General features: G+C 36.5%; 1 protein-coding gene across 3 annotated transcripts in view; it reads right to left on the bottom strand.

The window, feature by feature from the left end:
• Positions 1–27,500, bottom strand: part of Pgant5 (polypeptide N-acetylgalactosaminyltransferase 5) — a 665,995-nt gene that overhangs the window by 638,067 nt on the left and 428 nt on the right. For all 3 annotated transcript variants that reach the window (XM_067096459.1, XM_067096457.1, XM_067096462.1), the window contains exon 1: positions 26,859–27,500. This exon is cut by the window's right edge. The gene's annotated coding sequence lies outside the window, so the exon portion shown is untranslated. The remainder of the gene's footprint in view (positions 1–26,858) is intronic.

Raw genomic sequence — 27,500 nt, 5'->3', positions numbered from 1 at the left:
GGTAAACTTGAAAAAGTGGAAACCCGTAACCTCTAAAGGAGTACATGGCTCAACCACTGGGTCCTCTTTCATTCTACTGCCAAGCTTTGGAATTCTGTGCCTGACTTCGTTGTCCCTGAGTCTTATAATCCTTCTCTATGAAGCAGATTTATCGCTCTCAGATTTCTGGCTTTATATTTTCGCCTGGCTCTTGTCTCTTTACTCGTCATTAAGAGAGAGATTATGTGATCCATTAAACGGTGATACAAAGTTAATCTGTCAATTATTAAGATAATTTATCTTCACACTTCAACGCCTTATGAATCTCTAATAACAAAGATGTATTATGTATTAATATGCATTTCTGTCACCCGTCAATATTATATAGAGATTACGACCCAGCTACACTCAGAAAGTAGTAGTAGTGATAGAGCTTAGCCTTTGAAACGGCTCTCTTGTGTAGGTGACGAAAATGGAAGAAGAAGAAGAAGAAGAAGAAGAAGAAGAAGAAGAAGAAGAAGAAGAAGGGGATAATAGTAGTAATTTTAATCGGGTTTTGCCTTTGAAACGGCTCCCCTGTGTAGGTGACGGGAAAGGCAGTGTGGTCATGGAAGAAGAAGAAAAAAAGAAAAGAGAGAGAGAGAGAGGAATGGAAGAAGAAGAAGAAGAAAATAGTAGAGAAAGAGAGTGAGAGAGAGAAAGAGGAAAAGGAGGGAATGGAGGAGGAAGAAGAAGAAGCAGAAGAAGAAGAATGAAAGAGAGAGGAAAAGACATCAAGCACAAGGGGGGAGGGAAGTAATGACAAAAGGAGGTCGGGAAGGAAAAGGGGGCTGGGGAGAGAGAGAGAGAGAGAGAGGAAAGTTCAACGTCTGGCCACCGCACCCAGAAACCTGTCCCGCGTCTTCCCCCCCCCACCCCCCAACCCCCAGCGTCCCGTGGCCCATATCAGTCTCAGTACCGACTTCCTTCTTGAAATATTATTACAAGTGGAACTTTCTTCTTCTTCTGTTCCTCCTGTAACTGTATTCTCCTGTATTTCGACAAGTGACAGAACAGTCAGTAATTGCAGTTCAAAGGAGATTGATTGATTGGCTTATAGCAAATTGGCGTTACAAAGATCAGTGGCCACTAAGAGACACTTCCTACAAGTGACGGGACAGTCACTAATTGCAGTTCAAAGAAGAAGATTGATTGATTGGCTTATGGCATATTGGCGTTGCAAAGATAAAAGATCAGTGACACTAAGAGACACTCCCTAAAGTGACAAGTACAGTCAATAACTGAAAGATGGCTTTACATCGACATGGCGTAACGAAAAAAAAAAAGGTCAGTGACCCTAGGAGATACTTTTTACCAGTGACCAACATTGAGATAACAACACTTCAAAGATGAATGACTGAATGGTTTAGAGCAAACTGGCGTTACAAAGCAAAGGTCATTGACGTAAAAAACAAGATAATTTTCATAAATGAATCACAGTCAACACTGACAATAATTGCACTTCAAACAGGATTACTGATTGGTTGTTAGCGCCATGACGTTACAAAACGTTATAGAAGCAGAAAAAAGGCAATTTTCACAAATGATTATTTTACACGCTAAAATAAGACAACTTCACAAATGAATTACTTCAGCATTGGCAATAACTAACCTTAAAAACAAAACTGAATGATTGATTGATAGTTACATGGCGTTACAAAAAGGGTATAGAAGTCGAAAAAGAGGTACTTTTCACAAATCACTTATTTTTCGTGTTTTATCTTTGTATTCACGAAGACAAATAAAAAAATATTAATAGATGAAATGACATTCTGAAATCGTTCATTCATTACAAATATGACTTCACACATGAATGCCAAACAAGAATCATTTTCTACCAGTTACAAAGTCCAGTGCCCAGGTAATCAAGCATAATCAAACATTTTATCCAACAAGTAAAACATGCCCCGAAGTTTCTTCTGCGCAATCGAGTTTTCTGTACAGCGTATAATCTTTCGGTGGTCTCGGTATAATGGTGTATGAGCCGCGGCCCATGAAACCCTCATCCAGCCGTGGTGGCCTGTCTTATATCGTTGCCAGAAGCAAGATTATGGCTACCTTCAACCTTAAATAAAAAAAATACTGAGGCTAGAGGGCTGCAATTTGGTATGTTTGATGATTGGAGGTGGATGATCAACATACCAATTTGCAGCCCTCTAGCCTCAATGTTAGTTTTTAAGATCTGAGGCAGACAGAAAAAGTGCGGACGGACAGACAAAGCCGGCACAATATTTTCTTTCAGAAAAATATTGTACTGAGTGCAAACTCAGCTATATCTTTTCAGCGAAGAGAGAGAGAGAGTTTAGTAGATCTTAAGCCATTCCCAGAACGCTCTTCTTCCTGTATAACATATCAAAACTAATTTCCACAAAAACGCCCAAATCTCGTACCATTAATATTCCTATATCATTTTGAAACGGTCATTAAACTCTTATCCTATTAAACATAAATCAGTTTTATGTACTGTTTTGTTTTCCTTTGCGCATGAGTGGGGCGGGGGAGAGGGAAGGAATCCATAACGGTCTGAGAAGCCCATATCTACCTCAGATACCCTAATTGTAAAATGGCAAAGGCACCATGATAATTCTTTGTTCTGGCTTGAAATATTGAGTTTTGATTACATTCGTCGTTACATAATATTTGGTTTTATCACAGAACTACGACAAAAAATAACTGGAATGAAAAAGTGAATCACAATTTAAAGTAAAGTATATATATATATATATAAAATGTATATATATATATATATATATATATATATATATATATAATATATATATATATATATATATATATATATATATATTACATATATATATATATAATATAATATATATATATATATATATATATATATATATATATATATATTACATATATATATATATATATATATATATATATATATATATATAACTATATATATATATATATATATATATAAATTTGACAGTTATAAAAACACATTCTTACATTTTTACGGAAACTACATAATATTTAGTCAAAAGGGCTTTGTGAGTCAAAACAACATGAAATTTTTACACGAAAAATAAAGTTTTTCTTCACGAAACAATTGCAAGCGTCACACAAAAGACGCTTTCTTTTTTTTTCTTGTTAGAAAGCAATCAATATTTAATACAGTTTGACAAACTGGAGGATTTTTTTAACATTCCACTTCATACCACTCAAATATATTTTTTTAAACTACATGTTTCTTTTAAACAAAAATTATATATCCGTCTAAACCCACAAAAGCAGATTGACAAATTACAGGAAAAGTTTATTATTCTATAAAAATAACAAATTTAATCGCTTGAAAAATTACTATCCATAACCTGTCACGCCAGTCGAAAGCAAATCAATACCTAAGAGACACAACACATTTTACCACTAAACTAAACGAATTACTTTGTACAACCTGTCACGCCAATCGAACACCAATCATATCCATGCGACGCTTTCGAAAACATTTCCTTTTTTTCTCTCGAACAATAAACACCGCTTGGAACGACAGCCGAGACACTCGCGCAAGTCTTTTACGTTTTATTACACGACCGTATCATTTCAAACAGAAACTTCTGGAGACGTAAAAAAGAAAAAGAAAGAAAAAGAAAAATGAGAAGAAAACATTTCCAAACTTAAACGCTCCGAGTTTAAAATAAAACGCCTCTCGCAAAAGTTTACAGGAAGAAGGGGGCACATTACGAGAAAATATTCCCAATGGTCCTGTTACTGGGTCTTCAACTAAAAGGGGAGGAGGAGGAGGAGGAGGAGGAGGAGGAGGAGGAGGAGGAGGGGGAATTAGGAGGAGAGGAGGAAGATTGGGAGGAGGAGGAGGAGGAGGAGGAGGAGGAGGGGAGGAGGAGGAGGGGATGTGTCTGGAGGGGAGGGAAGGAGGAGGTATGGAGGAGGGGAGATAAGGGGAGGGGGAAGGACATACAGAGGTACCAGAAGGAATGGGAATAGGAGTCTCAGGAAATGATGAGGAGAAGGGTAAAGGTTACAGTTAGGGGAGGATGGGAGGAGGGGAGGAGGAGGATGGGATGGGAGGAGGCAAGGAGGGGAGGAAGGGAACAAGGGATGGAAAAGGGAAGGGGAAGAGGAAAGGAAGGGGTGGAAGGGGAGGGGAGGAGAGAGGAAGGGGAGGGGAAGGAGGCAGAGGATGGGAAAGGGAGGGAAGGGAAGAGGGGAAGGGGAAAGGGAAGGGGAGGGAAGGGGAGGGAGATGGGAGAGGAAGGGAGGGGAAGGCAAGGGATGGGAAGGGGGGGAAGGGGAGGGATGGGGAGGAGAAGGAGGGTATGGGGAGGGAAGAGAGGGAGAGGGAAGGGAGAATAGGGGAGGAGAAGGACACAGAGGTGCACTAGAAGGGTTGGGAATGGGAGTCCCAAAATGACAGTAAAGAAGAGGGCTAAGGTTTAGAATTAGGGGAGGAGAGGAAGGGAGGGGTAAATAGGGAAGGGGTTTAAATAGATCAAGGAGAGGGGGGGGGGAAAGGGCGGCTGAGGAATCTAATGACTCCCAAAGGACCCATTTTCGAATCATAAAACCTCGTACATTGCAGCTTCTTTCTGGGGAGGTCTTTTCCTTAGGAGGAATTAAGAGAACACCAGCAATAATAATAATAATAATAATAATTTAACAGTACTTTGAATAGAGAAATCAGGCCATTTTCCTTGCTGCCAAATGTACACATACACAAAACAGATACACACACATATACACAACAATAATACTTTTATCCCTTTAAGTATATCTTAGTTTAACCAGACCACTGAGCTGGTACCATACAGTAATGCATTCAAAACAGAGAATAATAATAATAATAATAATAATAATAATAATAATAATAATAATAATAATAATGTCACAGTTCTTTAAATAGAGAAATCAGGCCTTTTCCTTGCTGTTAAACATACACATACACAAACACACATACACACAATAGAGAAATCCAACCCTTTTCCTTGATACTACACATACACAAACACACAAACACACACACTAGAGAAATCCAACCCTTTTCCTTGACACTACACAAACACACATACACAAACACAAACACACTACAATGACAATTTTATCCCTTCACTACCCTAAAACAAATACCATAGCAACGCATTCACAAACACCAGTACAACTTAAAAGCTTGCAAGATCCTATACACCTCGTATTACCATAAAATTCAAATAACACCAAAACCAATCAATTATTTTTCTCACAATAACGAAACACAAAACCCAACAAACATCGAATCCAGGGCAACACAGACGATTGAGTTCTGACTTCGAAGAGATTAGAAGTCATAACTAACAGATTGGAAACCGTAACTAAAGGATTTGGGATCATCAAAGCGAGACTGGGAAGCCACGACTGCTCGTGTAAGCGACTGGCTCTGGTCACTTTCAAATACCTGGGACACTCTTTGTCAAAGGAGGAATCTTTCAGCTCTCCGAAGTTCCAATTTTCATCTTACCTGCAAGGAGAGGAAGCGAGATTAGCATTACGGGTTGCCACATACGATTGCTTGTGTAATAATAATAATAATAATAATAATAATAATAGCCGTTGAATAAATAACAATAATAATAATAATAATAATAATAATAATAACGTTGAATAAATTTTAATAGTAATAATAATTACTATTCAAAAATTTCTTGCAATAGTTTTGTAAATAATAATAATAATAACTTACACTAATGAATTTCTATTATGAATTTTATAAATAATAATAATAATAATAATAATAATAATAATAATAATAATAATAATAATAATAATAATAATAATATAAAAACTGCCACAACAATCAAAGATTGACTTTCCAGATTATTTTACAAAAATTTCGAAAAACAAATTACAGAAGCTACACTTCAAAAATGCAAATTTTATTCAGTTCACACTAGTGTAATCACAGTGCTTCATAATTTGCAAATATCTCTCCCAAACATTCCTTTCAGAGCTCAAAATATTTGGTTTTACAAACCTTAGTAGTCACTGACAATAACAAAAAATATCAAATGCTCGATCAAAAACAACCCTGTGTATATCAACGAAGATTTTCCGTGCTGTGTTTTGGCGAATTTTGCATAGCTTGCAATATTACTGTAATACAAGCAAATTGCAATACATTGCAATTCCGCATTCATATTCGTGATTAAGAGGGCCAAAATACTGCATTATACCCAGTTTAAGCCGGCTAACTACGGATATGAAAGCCAAATCGCAACTTATTGCAATGTGCTTGCAATATGTATTTAGTCTATGGTTAAATTATAATCAGACTTCTCACTTTTCTAAAAATTATTATATTATTTAACATTTGTCCCTCAGTGAGACATGTCATAAACATGTCTGCAACTTATTGCATACATGTCACAAACGACACATGTCTTTGAGTCACGAACTTGGTGTTTTATGAGAGTAAGGGTTGATCCACATTTCTGTAAAAAGTCATCAACATGTCGGCAACTTATCGCACACACAACACAAGCAGGTTGAATACATGTCAACGACTTATTGGCAGTCCTAAACAAAGCTGCATACGATCATCCAGCACTGGCCAAAGATTCATTGTCCACCTTCGTTTGTTAACTTGTTTTCAACTGAAATATATCATAAACATGTCCACAACTTACTACATACATGTCACAAACAGGTTGAAAACACGTCAATTACCAAAGGTGGAGAATGCATCTTTGGCCAATGCTGGATGATCATACGTATGCAGCACTGATTACGACTGCCAATAAGTCGTTGACATGTAGTCAACCTGTTTGTGATGTGTGTGTGATAAGTTATGCATGTTACATGTTATCAACCCTGACAAACATAAGTTCGTGACCTATGTTTAGTATATTCTCTTTCCAGAGACTTAGACATGTGTTAAGGGTAATCTAGCAGAGGCAGACATGAAACATCATTCTCTGCGTCACCTCTCTCTCTCTCTCTCTCTCTCACACACACACACACACACACACACATGCGCGCGCGCGCAGACGCACGTAGACCAGCTACTACCCGTGTCTATCATAATCCCTAATGCCATTAACATTTCGGCCGGAATTTTCCCCGTTTCCGAAAGGTCTCTGGGAAATCAGCTACACCTGGACCCTACAAGATCCAATAATTTCCCTCTAATGCGAATATAATCTAATAAAGTGTCAGGCTCCCATTCCCCTTAGTCCCCTGCCGGATTTAGAAGTCCTCCTCCCCTCCCCCCTTTCATTTCGTACAATAGAAAGCAAGTAATATCGTACTCCACAATTCTTTACTTATTTACACGGTGCTCAGGCAGGACACTGGAAGCATTGTCGTTTGCTCCGTGCAAACACAAAAGTCCTCGTCTCTGCCAGCAGCTATTCACAGACATAAAATGTAATCAGAGAGAGAGAGAGAGAGAGAGAGAGAGAGAGAGAGAGAGAGAGAAAGAAATTAGAATCAAATTTTGTGGGTCCTCTAATTTGGGAACTGTCTGTCATCCTAACTGTAAGTTGCATAAATCAAATCCTATATGCTTGTTTGATTCAAAGCATCCTAAAGCAGTGAGGCAAGAAGATCTAAACTGTGGGAAAGATGAAATAATGAGGCGTCGGTTCCTTAAATGTCTTATTCTCTATTTCTGCAGTTATGAAGTGCCATCTCCAGAATCTGTCATTATTATTATTATTATTATTATTAGTATTATTATTATTATTATTCTACGGTTTCTTGTTATTTTGGTATTTTGCTTTTTATTGCTGTGATTAATATCACTGTAGGTTTTGCAATCTTCAATATTCATTTAGCCTTCTGGACCCGACTGTAAACCTAAGGTCCCCGATGGAAAATAATCGTCTGTAATCTGTATTTTTTTTTATCATTTTCTATTTTTTTTCTATTATTCTCCATATAATTACTGTCATTACCATTATCAAGAATTCTATTTTTTCTACTTCTTCAGCAAGTTACCTTATGTATCTAGATTGCGTGTATTGTATTTGTACATTCCATGTATATGGCCCTGAGCCACAATAAAGATTATTATTATTATTATTATTATTATTATTATGCTTAAAAGTAATCGTTGTCTCCTTACAACTGTCGATGACATAACTTCTACAACATGTAAGATCTAAAAATCCCCAGTGATTGACACATAAATCTGTGTGAATTTCCTTCAAACATAAATTATCAATAGGATTGTCACTTACGGCATTAAGTAAATATGAAGCGAATTACATCATTCATGCAATTGTACATTGTAACATAAGACTGCTTAATATCTAAACTGCATCTTTCCCACCAAACAATTCCTGTCTTCAGTCTTGCTGTCCAACCTCTCAAACTTTCATTTCTTAGTGCAACCGTGGAGTTTATTCTCAGTTCCACTTTTGGAACACTGAACGTCATCTGGATCTCTTTATCTTGCTGTTCAGCCACTCCAACTCCCTCTTTACACTGTCTTAAGCCCTGAATGGCCTAAAGTGGCCCACTGCTTGGCCTGTCTTAAGCCCTGAATGGCCTAAAATGGCCCAGTGCTCAGCCTGACAGCCTATATTTCATGAAATCAAGTCAAACCCACCAATCAATCAACTACAAGATCTAGGAAAAAGAATTTCAACATTTCCTCAATGAGCTAAATTCTACAGGAGACAGCAACCCCGTTTTCTTTGACCCCAACCCCCATTTTCTATTGAGGACAGGGATGAGTACAGTCATCAGGAAGCACCCCAAATGTGCCTCTGCCTCAAGATATTAACTAACAGAATTTGAAAAAGTAAAAGGAGTTGGGCACTTAACTCTAAATGCCCACCACACCCTGTCCAATTCAATTCGGCCACTGTCGGGTTTTCGAGTATAACTTTTCCGAGGGGGGAATAACTTTGTTAGCCAATTTGTGCAGTTTTAACTCGTTACTTAAACTGGCCTGGGACAACTTGCATGCGTGGAACTTAGGTAAGTTCTGGTACTCAAGTTCTGGCAGTAAAAGGAGGCAAAGTATTCAAAATAAGTTGAATTCATTCAGGCGTATTTCGTCATTCATTTTAATTTTCATGATATTAGAATCTAGTTAAAATTTTGTCCTGAATCATCATTCGTAAAAGTATAGACATATTAATAAACCCCAAATGACTTTGCTAATTGCAAGCAAAACCCTTCAGAATATTTGCATATTTCTTCTCTACAGAAATCATTGCTATTCATTTAATTTTTCGAATTTGTTATGTAAAATTTGGTAAGTGGGTTTAAAGGATATTCTGTTTCTGTGTGTGTGTATATATATGTATATATATATATATATATATATATATATATATATATATATATATATATATATATATATATATATATATATATATATATATATATATATATATATATATATATATATATATATATATATATATATATATATATATATATATATATATATATATATATATATGTATGTATGTATAATATGTACAGTATATATAAATAATATATAATATATATACTCACACTGAACACAGGCTCAGTATAATCAAGCCAATAGGTATGTCTTAAATATCTAACTACATTCTCGCTTGATCGTCTACAAGACGATCCCTGAACATCAACCTCATTTTCTTTGAGATAAATAACGACCTAAGGCGTGCAACTGCATGAGTCAATGAGAAGTCATTGCCATTATGGACCGCGTCAGTCCGGGGACTGTGTGACATGTTGCTCGTCGTGTACAACACACGCGAAATGCGTGTTATTTTTTTTTTTACCCAAACCTGGAGACATATATACTGTTGTTTTACAGCTGTCCTTAGAGTAATTTTAATGTAACGTAAGGCGACGGTTTATAGGAAAAGGAAGCAGTTATATAGATTTTTACAGACTGGGAAAGGCAGTAATTATATAGGCTTGTTATAGGCTTTTTTTTTAACCTGGGAAAGGAAGCGGTTATACAGACTTTACATTATGTAGACTTCTTTAGCTTTTCTGAATATCCACATCTACATATTCACAGTGAAAAAGGGAGTTGGAGCGGTTGGACAGCAAAGTAAAGAGATCCAAAATATAAAGGAGATAAAGTACAAGGATCTAACGTGGAACTGGAGGGGGAAAAACTTACAATATTCATTCTCTATAAAAAAAAACTAAAAGAAAAAAATTAGGAAATCTAGAGATGATTAAACACTTTTTCAACTAACTACTATTATCACTACCGCCACTAATACTATTTTTACTAATATTTTACTACTGTTATTTGGGTCTACTACCTATGATACACATTTTATGAAGGATGACACAGCAGTCTGTACCCCTGGCAGGGTTTTTTTTTATATAAAAAACTGCTGAAAACGAAAAAACTGACATAAAAAACTAACACCCACTGTTATGTGGTACGATACAAATTTTATAAAGGATGAAACTGCAATCTGTATCCATACCAGTGTTTTTTATAACAAAAAAAATGCTGAACGAAAAAACTGACCTAAAAAACAAACGCCTACTGCTATGCGGTTACGATATACATTTTATGAAGGATGAAACCGCAATCTGTACACTTGCCAGAGGATTTTGTCTCAAAAAAAAAAAAAACACTGCTGAATGAAAAACACTGACATAAAAAAACAAACACCCACTGCTATGTGGTACGATACACATTTTATAAAGAATGAAACTGAAATCTGTACCAATACCGGTGTTTTTTTTATATATCAATAAAAGCTCTTGAACGAAAAAACTGACCCAAAAAACAAACGCCTACTGCTATACGGGTAAGATACACATTTTATGAAGGATGAAACTGCAGCCTATTCCCCTTCAGGAAGTTTTTTTATATATAAAACTGCTGAGCGAAAAAACTGACAAAAAAAAGCACTAATGTGGCTACGATGCACATTTTATGAAGGATGAAACTGCAGTCTATTCCCCTTCAGGAAGTTTTATATATATATATATATATAGAATATATATATATATATATATATATATATATATATATATATATATATATATATATATATATATATATATATATATATATATATATATAAACTGAACGAAAAAACTGACAAAAAAACGCCTACACTATGTGGCTACGATGCACATTTTATGAAGGATGAAACTGCAGTCTGCACCCGTGCCAGGGTTTTTTTTTATATAAAAAAAAACTGCAGAACGAAAAAAAACTGACATTAAAAAAAAAAAAACACGCACAAGAACCTCGACTAAGACAACAGAGAGACTTTCCTCTTTTTGAGAGAAGCTCTTGCTTTATACAAATGAACCTCCAGGACTCTGCATCTTGCAACACCGCCTCCTCCCACAACCACTTCGCCCCAAAAAAATGCAAGGTGGGGCCAAATTCTAATTAATATACGTGATCTCAGAGAGAGAGAGAGAGAGAGAGAGAGAGAGAGAGAGAGAGAGAGAGAGCATATTGTTGTTTTATCAATTATAATGTTATATAAAATGATTCCTAATGAGAAATAATGTATCGCGTCTGTTATTTTTTTCAACCCGGCTCTCTCTCTCCTCTGGCTACATCCCACGTCAGTCGAGTAACAGTCAATATAGAGACAGGTACGCGTTCCTATAATAAATCTCATAAACTCTTGCCCAGTGTATCACAGAGCTTCACAATGCTTGAGAAAAAGATCTTTTGCTAACCAATTAAACAATTTTTTCAACCTTTGTGCTATATGACACTATCTGGGGAGACATCGCGGTTTTGCCAGTGTATATCTGCTTGTACATCTGTGTATTATTAGAATTTCTCAGCAACAGCAAATATTCCACCGATACATCAACATAGACCCTAAAAGGCTTTCACCAATAATGCATAAACGGCGAAGGAGTAAAGCAAGCACCAATCGTATCTAATCATTTCTATGCCAATACAAAATGCAAGACTTAACCTTTTACAGATTCATGCTGAGAAACAATATGACGAAACTCGAGGAGCCCGAGTCGCGCTCGAAAAGTATGAATATTAAACGAGAGAAAAATTCCTGGGAAAAAGAAAGAAAAAAAAAAAAGGTCGGAAGAGGTTCAATACCGGGGATTAAAATATGCAAGGCGCTGCTTGCAAAGGACAAGATGCAAACACCACATACACACACACACACACACGCCCGACATTGGAATCGTCTCTAAAAGAGAAAAGAAACAAAATCAAAGTTTACTGTACCAGCAGCTACAGCGTATAATCAAAAGGCCACAAAATAGATCTATCTTTTCGGTGAGTCTCGTATAATGCTGTATGAGCGCAGCCATGAAACTTAAACTACGGCTCGGTGGGTGGCCTGCCCTATATCATTCCCAGATGCACGATTACGGCTAACTTTAACCTCAAATAAAATCAAACCTACCGAGGCTAGAGGGCTGCAATTTGGTATGTTTGATGACTGGAGGGTGGATGATCAACATACCAATTTGCAGCCTTCTAGCCTTAGTAGTTTTTAAGATCTGAGGGTGGACAGAAAAAAGTGCGGACGGACAGACAAAGCCGGCACAATAGTTTTCTTTTACAGAAAACTAAAAATAGATGCAGGGTTTGAACTACTGTCGCAGACCAAACATATAAGCCAAAGGGTATAAAAATTATTTTAGGTACACTGTTGCAATTACAGAGTTCTACGAAAGAACCATTTCTATGTTATTCAGGAATGTTCTGAACAAATACAAGGGCACCTGTTCTAAAAGGGAAGATAAAAAAAAACAGATACTGTCACAGGACATTAAAAAATGATGCACGGTTTGAAGTATTCGATGTGGCTAAACATATAAAGGGTATAAAAATTGTTTCAGGGAGACTGCTGTACGTACGAGGCTTTACAATAGAAGGATTTCTACGTTATTCCGGTAAATGTTTTGAACAAACACAAGAGTATCGAAAGAGAAGGAATATATGTTATATGAGTCAGACGCAGTCGAGTCAATGTGGAAACAAATAAGAGGTATATAAAAACTCCCTTATACAAAGGGAGCCTTGGAAATACAGGGATCTACAATAGAAACATTTCTATGTTACTCAAAAACGTTTTTGTCAAATGAAAGAATATCGAAAGAGAAGGAATATGAGACTCAGACACAATTCAACAAATGTAAATAACGCCATGTCTGAAAAGGGACATTGTATGCCCGTTCAAAGTTATTCCAATGCCTTAAAAATCAAAGAAAACGGGTTTCTGGCTGATGCATGGTTGCTGAATGTGATTTCACAGCTATAAATAAGACACAGTAACCAGCTAGTTGGATATAGACATCTTTATAGAAGTATAAACAAAAGAAAAAGAATGTTGTTCCACTTACAAAAGGGCCTTGGAACTGAGGTTGTAAAATCAATACGTGTACAGAATGAAGCTAAACAATATCAAGGTTATTTATTATTATTATTATTATTATTATTATTAATATTATTTTTTTATTATTATTATTATTATTATTATTATTATTATTATTATTATTATTATTATTATTATTATTATTATTATTCAGATGTTGAACCCTCCTCATATGGCATAAGGCTACAGGAGCCACTGACTTGAAATTCAAGCTTCCAGAGAATATGGTGTTCGTTAGAAAGAAATAAGTAACAGAAAAGCTATATTTCTGTTGTGGCATTATTTAACGATTGCCTCAACTTCCTAACTCCAATAGCTAACAGGTCCCATTATGACCCAGTGCCGCATGCAACGGACACCAAATGTCTCTTACAAGCTTGTTTCTGGCTTTATGTCCAATACGATCGCCTTTCAAATAAGGTAGCCATCTGCCACGCCTGTGGGAAGTAAAGTTCAAGGCTTTACGTAGAAAGGGCAACTCTCACGGAGTGTGGCCCAAAATTGATTATCATAGGACTTTGTTGTTTATCGAAGAAATACACGGTAATGCTATCCTTTAAAGAAAAACACTGCCCTGTGCGTTGAGTACTTTGGTACGTGGGATTTATATTCAGATATGAATCTTTGTCATTCACCTAAATGGATTGTGGTTTGAAATCTGTTTATATTCTATTGGATAATATATGGATTGGAAATTTAAGTAATAGTTATCAGATCTCTCTCTCTCTCTCTCTCTCTCTCTCTCTCTCTCTCAGATCACCCTGTCTTCACTTTTTTTATATTTTTGAATGAATGTATTTTGTTTTCGTATGCGTTTCAAATAGACGATGGAACGAAAGATGAAGCAGAGTTTTATAGATATACTGTATGTACAAAAATTATTATTATTATTATTATTATTATTATTATTATTATTATTATTATTATTATTAACCCTATTCATATGGAATTAGCCCACAAGGGCCACTGACTTGAAATTCAAGCTTCCAAAGAATATGGTGTTCATTTGAAGGAAGTTGCAGAAGGTAATAGGAAATACAGAACGAGGAGATCGTTTATCAAAAAAGAAAAACAAATTAAAGAATTAATAAATAAATAAAAATGCTCGTAAATTATTAAAACCACAGGGAGAATTGAACTTTTGAGGTTCAAGCGAAGATGCAACGCATTACTACCCTGATACAATTCTCCTTGTATCTTAATAATTTACTTATATTTTATCTATTTATCTATTAATAATAATTAGCTACCATAAAAAATAATTGATTGATTGATTGATTTATAGATTTTAGGCATACACGCCAAGCACTGGGGCAACTAAGCCACTCAGCGCTGAAACGAAAATTGACAGTAAAAGTCTGGAAGGTGTAACAGGAGGAAAACCTCGCGGAGAGGGTGGACAGTAAGATGGAAGAAAGAGAACATGAACGGAGGTCCAATAAAAGGAATGAAAACAGTTGCAGATAGGGGCAGAAGGGACACTGCAAAGACCCTTAAGTAATGCCTACATTGCCCCGCATGAGGTGCACTGACGGCGCTACTCTCCTACAGAGGAAAAAATAATTGAAAATGCAATCAATGACGCATTTCAATTAACGCAACGCTGGGATGCAAAGTTGAAGGAATAAGTCAACTTGCATTTCGGTGCATTAAGATAAAAAGACGCCACTAATGAGAGCAATATTTGGAGAAGAGAACAAAGGAACGAACGGATGAATTTGTCATCAGAGGAGGACGTTGCAGATTGATTATGCGCTAATGATTTGAGCAGCAGAGATAAAGTGAGTACACAGGAAAATGTGGTCTGGGATGTAGGCAATTTTTTTAAAGTGCTTAAAATAGGGTACAGTTAGGGGTCTCTCTCTCTCTCTCTCTCTCTCTCTCTCTCTCTCTCTCTCTCTCTCTCTCTCTCTCTCTCTCTCAATTCTGATAAAAATAATCTCAAACGTATAATATATATATGTATATAGAGAGAGAGAGAGAAAGAAGAAGAGAAAGAGAAGAAGAAAGAGAAGAAAGAAAGAAGAAAGAAGAAGAAGAAGTCGATGTAATGTAGTGAAGATCAATTGAATTTACATAAATCGTTGATATTTCTACAATAACACTGGAAACATTATTATTATTATTATTATTATTATTATTATTATTATTATTATTATTATTATTATTATTATTATTACCCAGAAGATGAAACCTATTCATATAGAACAAGCCCACAGGGGCCAATACCTGACTTGAAATTCAAGCTTCCGAAGAACATACCAGTTCCAGCAAGGCAAAAACTAACTTCCAAAATATCCGCTCACTTTCATTTCCCAGAAACACAAAACACCTACAGTTTTAACTTCACTTTTAAGTAAACTTAAGCAAAAAAAAACATCTGCACCAGCAAAACCTTACAATAAAAGTGCGGTTCGTGTAGCAGCCATGTTTTTAAACAGCGCACACAAACGTACTGCCATTGTCGAACCTAAGCAGGTGAATACTGATGCAGGAAGTTCCTTAGGTACCGAAAGCTTTTTAAGAATTGGCGCAGGTGCGAATGTACCTTAACATTCTAAGAGCAGTGTTTGCTCTTTCTTTTTTTAAGGGGTGGGGGGAAGGGGGCGTTGGGCTACGTACTGTACACGCAAACATGCATTTGCAATGACATTTATAACAGAGAGGAGTTCAGGCTCTGTAACCTACAATAGAGGAATACCTTGAATTCCCAAAATCGGTTTAAAATAGAAACAAAAAAGGTTGCCAATGACAATTATATAGAAAGAGTAATTCAGACTATACACTACAAGAGAGAAACATCGAGAGATCCCGAAATATGTTTAAAATGCGCCGAAGTTTCTTGAAGTTTCTTCGGCGCAATCGAGTTTTCTGTATAGCGTATAATCAAGGCCACCGAAAATAGATCTATCTTTCGGTGGTCTCGGTATTAAATGCTGTATGAGCCGCGGCCCATGAAACTTTAACCACGGCCCGGTGCTGGCATATCCTATATCGTTGCCAGAAGCACGATTATGGCTAACTTTAACCTTAAATAAAATAAAAACTACTAGGGCTAGAGGGCTGCAATTGAGTATGTTTGATGATTGGAGGGTGGCCGATCAACATACCAATTTGCAGCCCTCTAGCCTCAGTGGTTTTTTAAGATCTGAGGGTGAACAGGATAAGTGCGGACAAAAAAAAAGTGCGGACGGGCAGACAAAGCCGGCACAATAGTTTCCTTTTGCAGAAAACTAAAAAAAAAAAGGGTGCCAATGATAATTATACATAGAGTAATTCAGACTATAATCTACAACAAAGAACTATCGAGAGTTCCAAAAAATCTGTTTAAAAAAAAAAAAAAAAAAAGGTACGTTGGACCACTAGCCTTGAATTAACCAAATGACATTTATAGGTGACATTAAGAACGATTAAAAAGAAAAAAAGGATTCCAGCTTTAGGAGAAAGGCCAATGACATGAGACGAAATGCGCATTTTAAATAATGAAGGTTTTGCCTTAGAGGAAAAGCATTAATGGAGGTACATCGTTGAATGAAAAAAAAGTACTTGCAATAGAAAAAATTGAATAATGAAGGTTTTACCTTAGAAGAAAAAGCATTAATGATATTAAATCGTTCAGTAAAAAAAATACTTGCTTTAGATGAAATGGAATGATAAAGGTTTTGCCTTAAAAGGAAAATATTAATGAAGGTAAGTCGTTGAATGAAAAAAATTATTACGTAAGATGGCATATAGAGCATTAAAAAACTTGCTTTGAAAGAAATTAAAATAAAAAATGCATGATGTGAAAATAAGCACAAGAGACTGACCGTACAAATATATAAATGACTCACATGAAAACTCGTTTAAAAAAATATGACTGCAATAAATGAAAACTCGTTTCAGAAAGTAAGATTAAAATACGTCAACTACTTGTGGTCTAACACCTCACTGGAAAGCTTGCTTTCATTACCGATGAAATAAGACTAAGAACTTGCTGATCACAGCAAAGTAAAAAAAAAAAAAAAAGTCTGGATAAAAGAAACGAACAACAGCAGTGTGCTAAACCTCTGTAGAGGCCAAAACAAACCACATTTGACGAGAGAGAGAGAGAGAGAGAGAGAGAGAGAGCAAAAGTGGATGCGGAGAAACCAAAAGTAAGTCGACATCAGAGAAACTGATCTCGGGGCGTGAGTTGGAGTCACTGAACTAAATCTGGCAGGGCACCAGAGTGAGAGAGAGAGAGAGAGAGAGAGAGAGAGAGAGAGAGAGAGTATTCAGTATTAAGTACGCAGAGAATGCCTGAAGAGTTTCACCCTGGAAGATCACCTGTTTTTCGCTTTCACTGTGCAAAGCGTAGGTTTGCATCCGGTAACCCCCTCCCCCTTTCTGCCCCTCCTCCTTTCTCCTCCCCTATCACTCTCTCTCCCTTCAGCCCCACACACACACACACACACACAATGAATGACGTGTAGGTAGATGTGGAAAAAAAATAAAAAATACGGTATCTGGTTCCAGGAGTTGCATGGTACCGTGAATCTTAACGCAATATAATCAATGGTACCACGAACATTAAAGCAATGTATTCCAGCAATTTGCTTGAACCTTTCAGTAAGCAATAAAGCATTCTTTATTCTTGAGAGAGAGAGAGAGAAGAGAGAGAGAGAGAGAGAGAAGAAGAGAAGAGAGAGAGAGAGAGAGAGAGAGTCCAGAAGAGTGAGTCCACAAGATAAAAACTTCGAAAAATAATAATAATAATAATAATTATTATTATTATTCTTGAGAGAGAGAGAGAGAGAGAGAGAGAGAGAGAGAGAGAGAGAGAGAGAGAGAGAGAGAGAGAGAGAAAATCATTATCTTAAACAGTGAGTCCAGTAGATAAAAACTTTGGGAAAATAATAATAATAATAATAATAATAATAATAATAATTTTTATTATTATTATTATTATTATTATTATAAATAAAACACCCTTTTTATTATTTCTCTCTTTTGACCTCCTTTACATATTACTGTCTAATTTGTTATAAAGACTATTCAATAAAGCCCGGAAACTAATCTCATAACTAGTGTTAATAAGCATACATATGTACCATTAACATATTAATATTACTATCACGGTGGTTAAGTTATGAGCAAGAATGCTCAGATTTTTCCTAACTGAATCTTCGTATTAAATACTGTAACTGCAGTGTTTACAGTTATGCCATAATTAGGCTACACCAACTAAGACACAAACACATACACACGTAATGGTATACAAGGTATAAGGGATACAAGTGTGTGTGTATATATATATATATATATATATATATATATATATATATATATATATATATATATATATATATATATATATATATAGACTATAAATATATCGACCCCTATCCCTTCGCTCCACTATCACCCTACATCCCACCAAAGTCAATTTGCAGGCAACGAAAAGTGCAAACAAGGGGGAGAGAAAGGGAAGTGGCGAGGTCGACCTTTCTCTGTAGCACCAGGCCATACTGGACTGGCTTTTGGCAAAGCCGGTCGCCTGATAACACGAAAGCCCAACACGGCACTTCCTGAAATTTATCGCCAAGGAGTGAAATCAATTTATTACTTTAGAAAACACTGACCAACCTACCACCAGGAGAAGTAGGATGTTGCGTCGAAGAATAACAGAGAGATGGGTTGCAGCCTTTGGCGTGGGTGCGATAACAGGAAAGGAAAATTAAGGTCGTGGGGAAGGTTTTTAGGTAAATGGAGCCTCGTGAGGATGGTTTTAAGGTATGTGAGCCTCGTAAGAAAGATTCTAAGGAATGGTAAGAATGTTTTGAGCCTTGTAAGAAGGAAAATTAAGGTCGTGAGAAAGGTTTTTAGGTAAATGGAGCCTCGTGAGGATGGTTTTAAGGTATGTGAGCCTCGTAAGAAAGATTCTAAGGAATTGTAAGAATGTTTTGAGCCTTGTAAGAATGATTTTAAAGAATTGCCAGAATGTTTTGAGCTTCGCAAGAGAAATTTTAAGATAGATCCTCGTAAGAAAGATTTTAATGAATTGCAAGAATGTTTTGAACCTTGTAAGAAACATTTTAAGATAGATGAGCCACGTAAGAAAGATTTATAGGTATATGAGCCACGTAATTAAGCTTTCAAAGAACAGAAGGGATATTCTCAGCCTTGTAAGAAAGATTTTAGGGTAAATGAACTTTGTAAGAAGATTTCAAGGTAAATGAGCCTCATAAAAAATTTTTTAAAAATGTTGCACGCTTATTTTGAACCCTGTAAGAAAGACTTGAAAGTAAAAGAGCCCAAGAGAAAGATCTGGGAAAAAATGAGCCTCATAACAGAGATCTGTGGAAAAAAAAAATGAGCCTCATAAGATTTCGAGGTAGCCTAAATAAGCCTAGTAACAAAGATTTTAAGATAACCTAAATAAGCCTTGTAAGAAAGATTTCAAGATGAATTAACCTTATAAGAAACATTTTAAAGTAAACGAAGCTCATAATAATGATTTTGAGGTAAAAAGAGCATAGTATGAAGAACCTTGAAGAAAGACTCATCAGAGAGACTCAGACAAAACCGAAAATTCCCCAATAACGGAAAGAAAAGGAAAATAACAAATCTTGAACTCAAAAGAATTTTACGCACAACTGCTAAAGCGAAATAATAAAAGGATTTTCTCTTTACTCAAATACATACGCACCGCTGGAAGAGACTGCAATCAATCAAACGGTTTTTCCTTTTTGTTTTTGTTAAAGAAGAAGAATTGAGAGTTTCGCCAAAACGGCGCTGGAATAAGATCGTCATTCTTGGACACTTTTGAAAGTTTACTTAGAAGAACTTGGTGTCACTTTAAAGAAAGTTTACTCGCAAAATATTGAATTGGAATAAGATCGACACTCTGTCACTGTTAGAAAAGTTTATTTAAAAATGATTGAAAGAAAAACATAACCCGAATATTTATCACCTAACCACAGAGCACTGATGGAAGAACTTTAGACACATCGGTTTTATTAAACATGTTAACGGTCAAAAACAACGGTGAATACAGGAAGATCTCTCTCTCTCTCTCTCTCTCTCTCTCTCTCTCTCTCTCTATCTCTCTATCTCTATATATATATATATATATATATATATATATATATATATATATATATATATATATATATATATATATATATATATATATATATATATATATATATATAGCCTATCTACTACAAAACTTTTGGTATTATTTTGAACACATCAGTTAACAATCTCATTAAAAAAAGAAAACAAAAGAAGAATCCCTCCTCTTCCTCCTCCACCTCCTCTTCCTCCTCCTCCTCCAAAGGAAGAGTACCATTGTCTTCCCTTTTTCAGCCTCATGTGTTCTCTAAGCCTACAAAGGATATGACAGCACTACTTACGGCAGAGTTATAGTAAGAGTAACGACTCAGCTTAGGCCTAATGACTCTCTCTCTCTCTCTCTCTCTCTCTCTCTCTCTCTCTCTCTCTCTCTCTCTCTCTCTCTCTCTCACACAGACAAGCTAGTGCTTTATTAGGATTCTCTCTCTCTCTCTCTCTCTCTCAACACAGAAAAACCAGTGCTCTAATAGGATTTTCTCTCTCTATCTCTCTCTCTCTCTCTCTCTAAACAGAAAAACTAGTGCTTTAATAGGATTCTCTCTCTCTCTCTCTCTCTCTCTCTCTCTTTTTTTCTCTCTCTCTCTCTCTCTCTCTCTCAGGTGGTTGGTTTAGACGAAAAGACGCCTTATGCCAGCACGGGCCCTTCCTTGCACGAAGATGATCCTGAAGTGCTCTCTCTCTCTCTCTCTCTCTCTCTCTCAGGTGGTTGGTTTAGACGAAAAAAAGACGCCTCTTATGCCAGCACGGGCCCTTCCTTGCACAAAGATGATCACAGCAGATCCTGAAGTCTCCTCTTCTCTCTCTCTCTCTCTCTCTCTCTCTCTCTCTCAGGTGGTTGGTTTAGACGAAAAGACGCCTTATGCCAGCACGGGCCCTTCCTTGCACGAAGATGATCCTGAAGTGCCTTCTCTCTCTCTCTCTCTCTCTCTCTCTCTCTCTCTCTCTCTCTCTCTCTCTCTCTCTCTCTGGTGGTTGGTTTAGACGAAAAGACGCCTTATGACAGCACGGGTCCTTGCACGGCGACGGACCATTAGTGTGCTCTCTCTCTCTCTCTCTCTCTCTCTCTCTCTCTCTCTCTCTCTCTCTCTGGCGGTTAGTTTATACGAAAAGACGCCATATGAGAGGTCTAGTGTGGACCTCTGGAATGTCCCAAACCAACATAGACGACCCATGGTCCAGTGGACTATATAAGAAACCCTATCACATTTATTTTTCAAGAGCAAAAGATGAATAGACAACAACCAAATACCCCTTTGTAGCCCAGACCCAATGCAGAGAGGCCAAAAGGAAGGGTATAGGTCTAATGCGGGCGAATCTTAAAATTTAAAGATTATTTGGTGAATCAGCAACATGGAAGAGAGAGTTCCATAGACTGGATTAGACGGAATCAAATATGACTGAATGCAGTCTCTTAGCTCACGAGACCTTTGACAAAAAAAAAAAAAAAAAAAAAAACCTTGGTAGAAAAAAAACTACGTTAATGATTCACAAAAATAAAAAACATTGATATAAAAAATAACAGCGATATAAAAAACAAACTCTTGGTAAAAATTATATAAATAGCCTAATCCACAAAAAAACACAAAATAACATCGACATGAAAAAACTAAACAACTGAAAAACTACGCTAATAATAAAAAACTAAATTACATTGACATAAAAAACTAACCCCGGCTAAAAAAAAAACCATATTAATAATCCACAGAACCACAACAACACTGACATGACAAAAATACAAAAAAAAACTAAAAAAAAAAAAAAAAAAACTCCGGTCTTCTCCCCGGTAAAGCGAGTGTCAAAACATCCAGTCTACAATAATACTTGCATTCAAAAAATAATAAACAAGTACAAAAATACGCCGAAGTTTCTTCGGCGCAATCGAACTTCTGTACAGCGAATTATGCTGTATGAACCGCGGCCCATGAAAATTTAAGCTACGGCCCGGTGGTGGCCTGTCCTATAGCGTTACCAGACGCACGTTCATGACTAACTTTAACCCTAAATAAAATAAAAACTAATGAGGCTACGGGGCTGCAATTTGGTATGCTTGATGATTGGAGGTTGGATGAACAACATACCAATTTGCAGCCCTCTAGCCTCAGCAGTTTTTAAGATCTGAGGGCGGAGAGAAAAAGTGCGGACGGACAGACTAAGCCATCTCGACAGTTTTCTTCTACAGAAAACTAACAAAATGCGAATAGGATCTTTTAATTCTCTAGCTCATCCTCGGCATCTTGTAATGCGTAGGATGTCTCTTTCGTGAACAGGAATCCTGAACAGGAATCCTTAATCCTTATCATCCAGATTACCGTTCCTGTCAACGTCCCAGGAATCACGTGATCTGGCCATGTCGATTTGGAGTGGAATTATATACTTATCAGTCATGATAGATAAGGATGGAGGATGATGAAAAATAGGCTCTCTCTCTCTCTCTCTCTCTCTCTCTCTCTCTCTCTCTCTCTCTCTCTCTCTCTCTCTCTCTCGATAATATATATGGATTAATATATATATATCTCTCTCTCTTGCTCTCGCTAATATACATGGATTAATCTCTCTCTCTCTCTCTCTCTCTCTCTCTCTCTCTCTCTCTCTCTCTCGATAATATATATGGATTAATCTCTCTCTCTCTCTCTCTCTCTCTCTCTCTCTCTCTCTCTCTCTCTCTCTCTCTCTCGCTAATATACATGGATTAATCTCTCTCTCTCTCTCTCTCTCTCTCTCTCTCTCTCTCTCTCTCTCTCTCTCTCTCTCTCTCTCTCTCTCTCTCTCTCTCTCTCTCTCTCTCTCTCTCTCGATAACATATATACCCTATATACATACAATTAATCAATAAATACATATATATACATATAGGCTATACATACAAATATTCAATAAATATATGTATATATATATATATTTATTATATATACATTATATATATATAATTTATTATATATACATTCTATATATAATACATACATACATATACACATACATTTGTGATATATATATATATATATATATATATATACACACACACCATATAAACATACATATGTGTATATATATACACACACACACACCAGACTTCCAGAACATTTACCCCGTATGACCGAACAGTGGGCGCACTGCGGTTCCCAAAAATTTGGCAGAGCATGGGAAACTGAACCTTACCCAGACGGAAGCGTTCTCTTTCCCCTCCTGTGATGGGAATACTAAATGGCAGGAACGGGTGGTGAATATGATAAGCGATTACGGGAAATTATGTAATTACTGCTTTCCATCTTTCTCTGTTCTTCTTTTTTCTTCTTTTTTAGATAATAGACGGATCATGCAATGTGTTTGTTTTGCTTTTTTTTTATTTTTGGGAATTTTCGTGTTATTATTATTATTATTATTATTTAGAGCCTTACTTTTTTATTTTCGTAAATTCTCGTATTATTATTATTATTATTATTATCATTATTATTATTATTATTTAGCCACACTTTTTTGTAAATTCTCGTATTATTATTATTATTTAGACCCTTACTTTTTTATTTTCGTAAATTCTCGCATTATTATTATTATTATTATTATTATTATTATTATTATTATTATTATTATTATTATTATTATTATTATTATTATTTAACCACACTTTTTTTGTAAATTCTCGTATTATTATTATTATTATTATTATTATTATTATTATTATTATCTTTTCCTTTTATAGACAATGGGATGCTCATGCAAGCGTTGCCTAACAATGCATTTAGAGACTGGATTTTTAATTTTTGTGAAATCCATCATTAAACACATGACTTGTTAAGCTGTTTTTTTCAAACTGTTTATTATTAAAATTAGTATCTTTTATTCCTTTAGTTATTTCTAACATTTTTTATTACTTACTTTTTAATTAATTTATCAATAGTAAAACTTATGACTTGTATGACGTTTTCCAAATTCTTTTATTGCTTTAATTAGCATTTTTTTATTCTTAAGTTACTTTTAATATTAATTTCTATATGATAACTTATTTTTTTATTCTTTATTATCTAATGTGCCGGCAATTTCTAGCTTAATGGTATTTGGGATTTTAAACTTGTGGGGGACGGAGGGGGTGAAACTCAGCAATATTTTAAATGTCAATTATTATTCAATTAGTATTTTCTCATTTTTTTTAGTTAATTCTTAACATTATTTCCTATTTCCTTGCCTATTTTTTTATTCTTTAGTATTTGATGAGACGGGTAATTTTTGCTCTTTGGTATATAGGATTTTAAATATGGGGGGGAGGGGGTAAAACTCTGCAATATTTTGCATGCCAGTTGATAGGACTTTTGTAGCATTCTTAGTTTCAGGAGGCTTCAACTGCAATGTTGAATTCAATAAGAAATGTATAGGCTATATCAGTGGTTCTCAACCTGGGGGGCGTCAGCAATTTCCAAGGGGGGCGCCGCGAGCCATAGGGAAAAACTAAAAATTCTCTAATTACATTCGTTATGCTCTTAACAAGAGTCGCTAAGAAGCAGTGTCAAGTATCTCACTAATTCATTACCAAAAAATATAAACACCCAATCTCTTTCTCTTTTTTTTATTTTCCTTTAAATCTAGGAGGGAATTTTGTTCATAGATGCAAGGGGAGGGGGTGTGGAGGGAAGGACCAACTCTTAGAGGGGGGCGTGGTAATAAAAAGGTTAAGAACCACTGGGATATAAACATGAAGGCTTGGAACTTACGGGGATATTTAGGAAGAAATGAATGACATGTAACTCATTCAAAAATAACTAGGACACCGCAATCCAGGTAAAAAAAAAAATAAAAAAAATAAACAATGATCTTCGGAGCAATCGAGTTTTCTGTTCAGCCGCTACAGCGTATAATCAAGGCCACCGAAAATAGATCTACCTTTCGATTGTCTCGGTATAGATGCTGTATGAGCCTCGACCCATGAAACTTTAACCACGGCCCCGTGGTGGCCTATCCTATATCGTTGCCAGAAGCACGATTATGGCTAACTTTAACTTTTAAATAAAATCAAAACTACTGAGGCTAGAGCGCTGCAATTTGGTATGTTTGATGATTGGAGGGTGGATGATCAACACACAATTTGCAAGCCTCCAGCCTCGGTAATTTTTAAGATCTGAAGGCGGACAGAAAAAAGTGCGGGCGGACAGACACAGCCGGCACAATAGTTTTCTTTTAAAGAAAACTAAAAACTAAAAGCGCAAAGTTATTCAAAAATACTAGGCGGACCAAGTTTTCCCTCCAAAAAACACAACTAGGGCAAAGTTATTCAGAAAACTACGATAGACAGTTATTAAAAAAAAAAAAACTAGGACAGCCAAGTTATTCAAAAATTGCTATGAGGATCAAGTTCCCAAAAAATTAACTAGGAGGGCCAAGTTTGTAAAAAAAAAAAAAATAGGAGGGAAAGTTACTATGTTCAAAACTAGGACGCCGAAGCTATTAAAAAAACTAGGAAGGCCAAATATTCTAAATAAATATATGACAAACTTATTCAAGATAAGTATAAACTGTGAGTTACAAATAAATAAGGGTCCCCTCACTGGACAAAATTAGCCCCATTACGAAAACCACACACATATACACACACTAAAACATATATTACAATAATCGCCTCAAGTCGAAAGCATAAGCCAATTTTATTGAGCTAAATCATCTTAGGCCAGTCAATATTAATCTCACCTCTGAAAGCTCTCCGCAGTGAAACTTCAGAGAGAGAGAGAGAGAGAGAGAGAGAGAGAGAGAGAGAGAGAGAGAGAGAGAGAGAGAGAGAGCTCATCCCTGGGGGAGAACGATCTTTGCCAAGAGTCTTACGAAGTTATGTAGGCTCGGCCGGTTAACCTTGAATACCGCTGAACTTTGAGGAAAAAAAAATAATAAAAACAGCCTCTTCAAATTATCTTTAACCGGATCCCGCAACGAATAGGCCGCACCTGAGAACTTGTTACGACAACTTTAATCAAGTGCCGCCAACACCAATATCACAACTTACCTTAAAAATACATAAAAATACATATAAAAATAACAGGTAAGCGAAAGTGTCATTAACCACTCTAGCCTATCCAGGTAACCCAAGGCTACGGGATGCTGGGGTTGCCACAGAGCGCCAAGAATCCGCCGGGAATTTCAATGACAGGAAATGCCACGTTTAAGGGGATTTGGAGAAAGAGCGATAATCCATCATGTTGATGAAACATCGATAACGGACTGGAATTTACGTAAAGCGTGATTTGAATGACAAAATTGAACTGAAATCACCAATTTCACCTGTAAAGCTATAGATTTGTAACGCGTAAAACACGCGTTGGCAACTGACAAGTTGTTCCCCACTGTCATACAGGAGTCTTCTTATCCGACGCGCAAAATGATGTAAATCGTACATCTCCATCCTTAAATAACTCTCAAATATAAAAATAAAAACGGTGATAGTAACCAAAGCCTCACCTTTTAATAAGAGCTGTCTATATCAGCTGATCGTCGAACGAGCCACCAACAGGTGTTTGTGAAGAAAGAAAAGGACTTCGGGGGAGACGGTCTTGTTCACCAACAGACGCGACAGAGAGAGAGAGAGGTTCCTTTAAATTCCTTCCCTCCGAAGGCGGCTTCGGTTCTTCTTCTCGTATTTAAGAAATGCCGAGATGGTTTGGACAGTCCTTTTAAAAGGCCCACTGGGGTCACTGCACGGCGGCCCTGGGATCGAGCCGGATTTCCCCCCCACCTCTAAAAAAGGTGTGTGTGTGTGTGCACGAATTCCTTGGGGGACACACACACACTCACACACACTCAGGACGGGACAGGACAGGACACTTGCACTCGTGAGACGCGAAAAAGCACCTGTGCGACGTATTTCTCTATACTCCTCTTTTCCAAAACTCGACACGTGTGTTGTCGTAACAGCGTTCACCTGGTGGCGTTGTGGTCTGCTGGGGCGTATCTTTCAAAGAACCGGCAGCACGCACATACAAACACACAAACACACTCTCTCACTCTCTCTCTCTCTCTCACACACACAGACCAACTCTCCTGCGACCGGCAGCCGCTAGCACCAGCAAGCCACACTTACACTCGCTGCCTTCCAAACACTAA

This window comes from Macrobrachium rosenbergii, chromosome 53 (genome assembly GCF_040412425.1).
Source record: "Macrobrachium rosenbergii isolate ZJJX-2024 chromosome 53, ASM4041242v1, whole genome shotgun sequence".
Classification (NCBI taxonomy): Eukaryota; Metazoa; Arthropoda; class Malacostraca; order Decapoda; family Palaemonidae; genus Macrobrachium; species Macrobrachium rosenbergii.
This window is presented reverse-complemented; position numbering and strand designations above follow the sequence as displayed.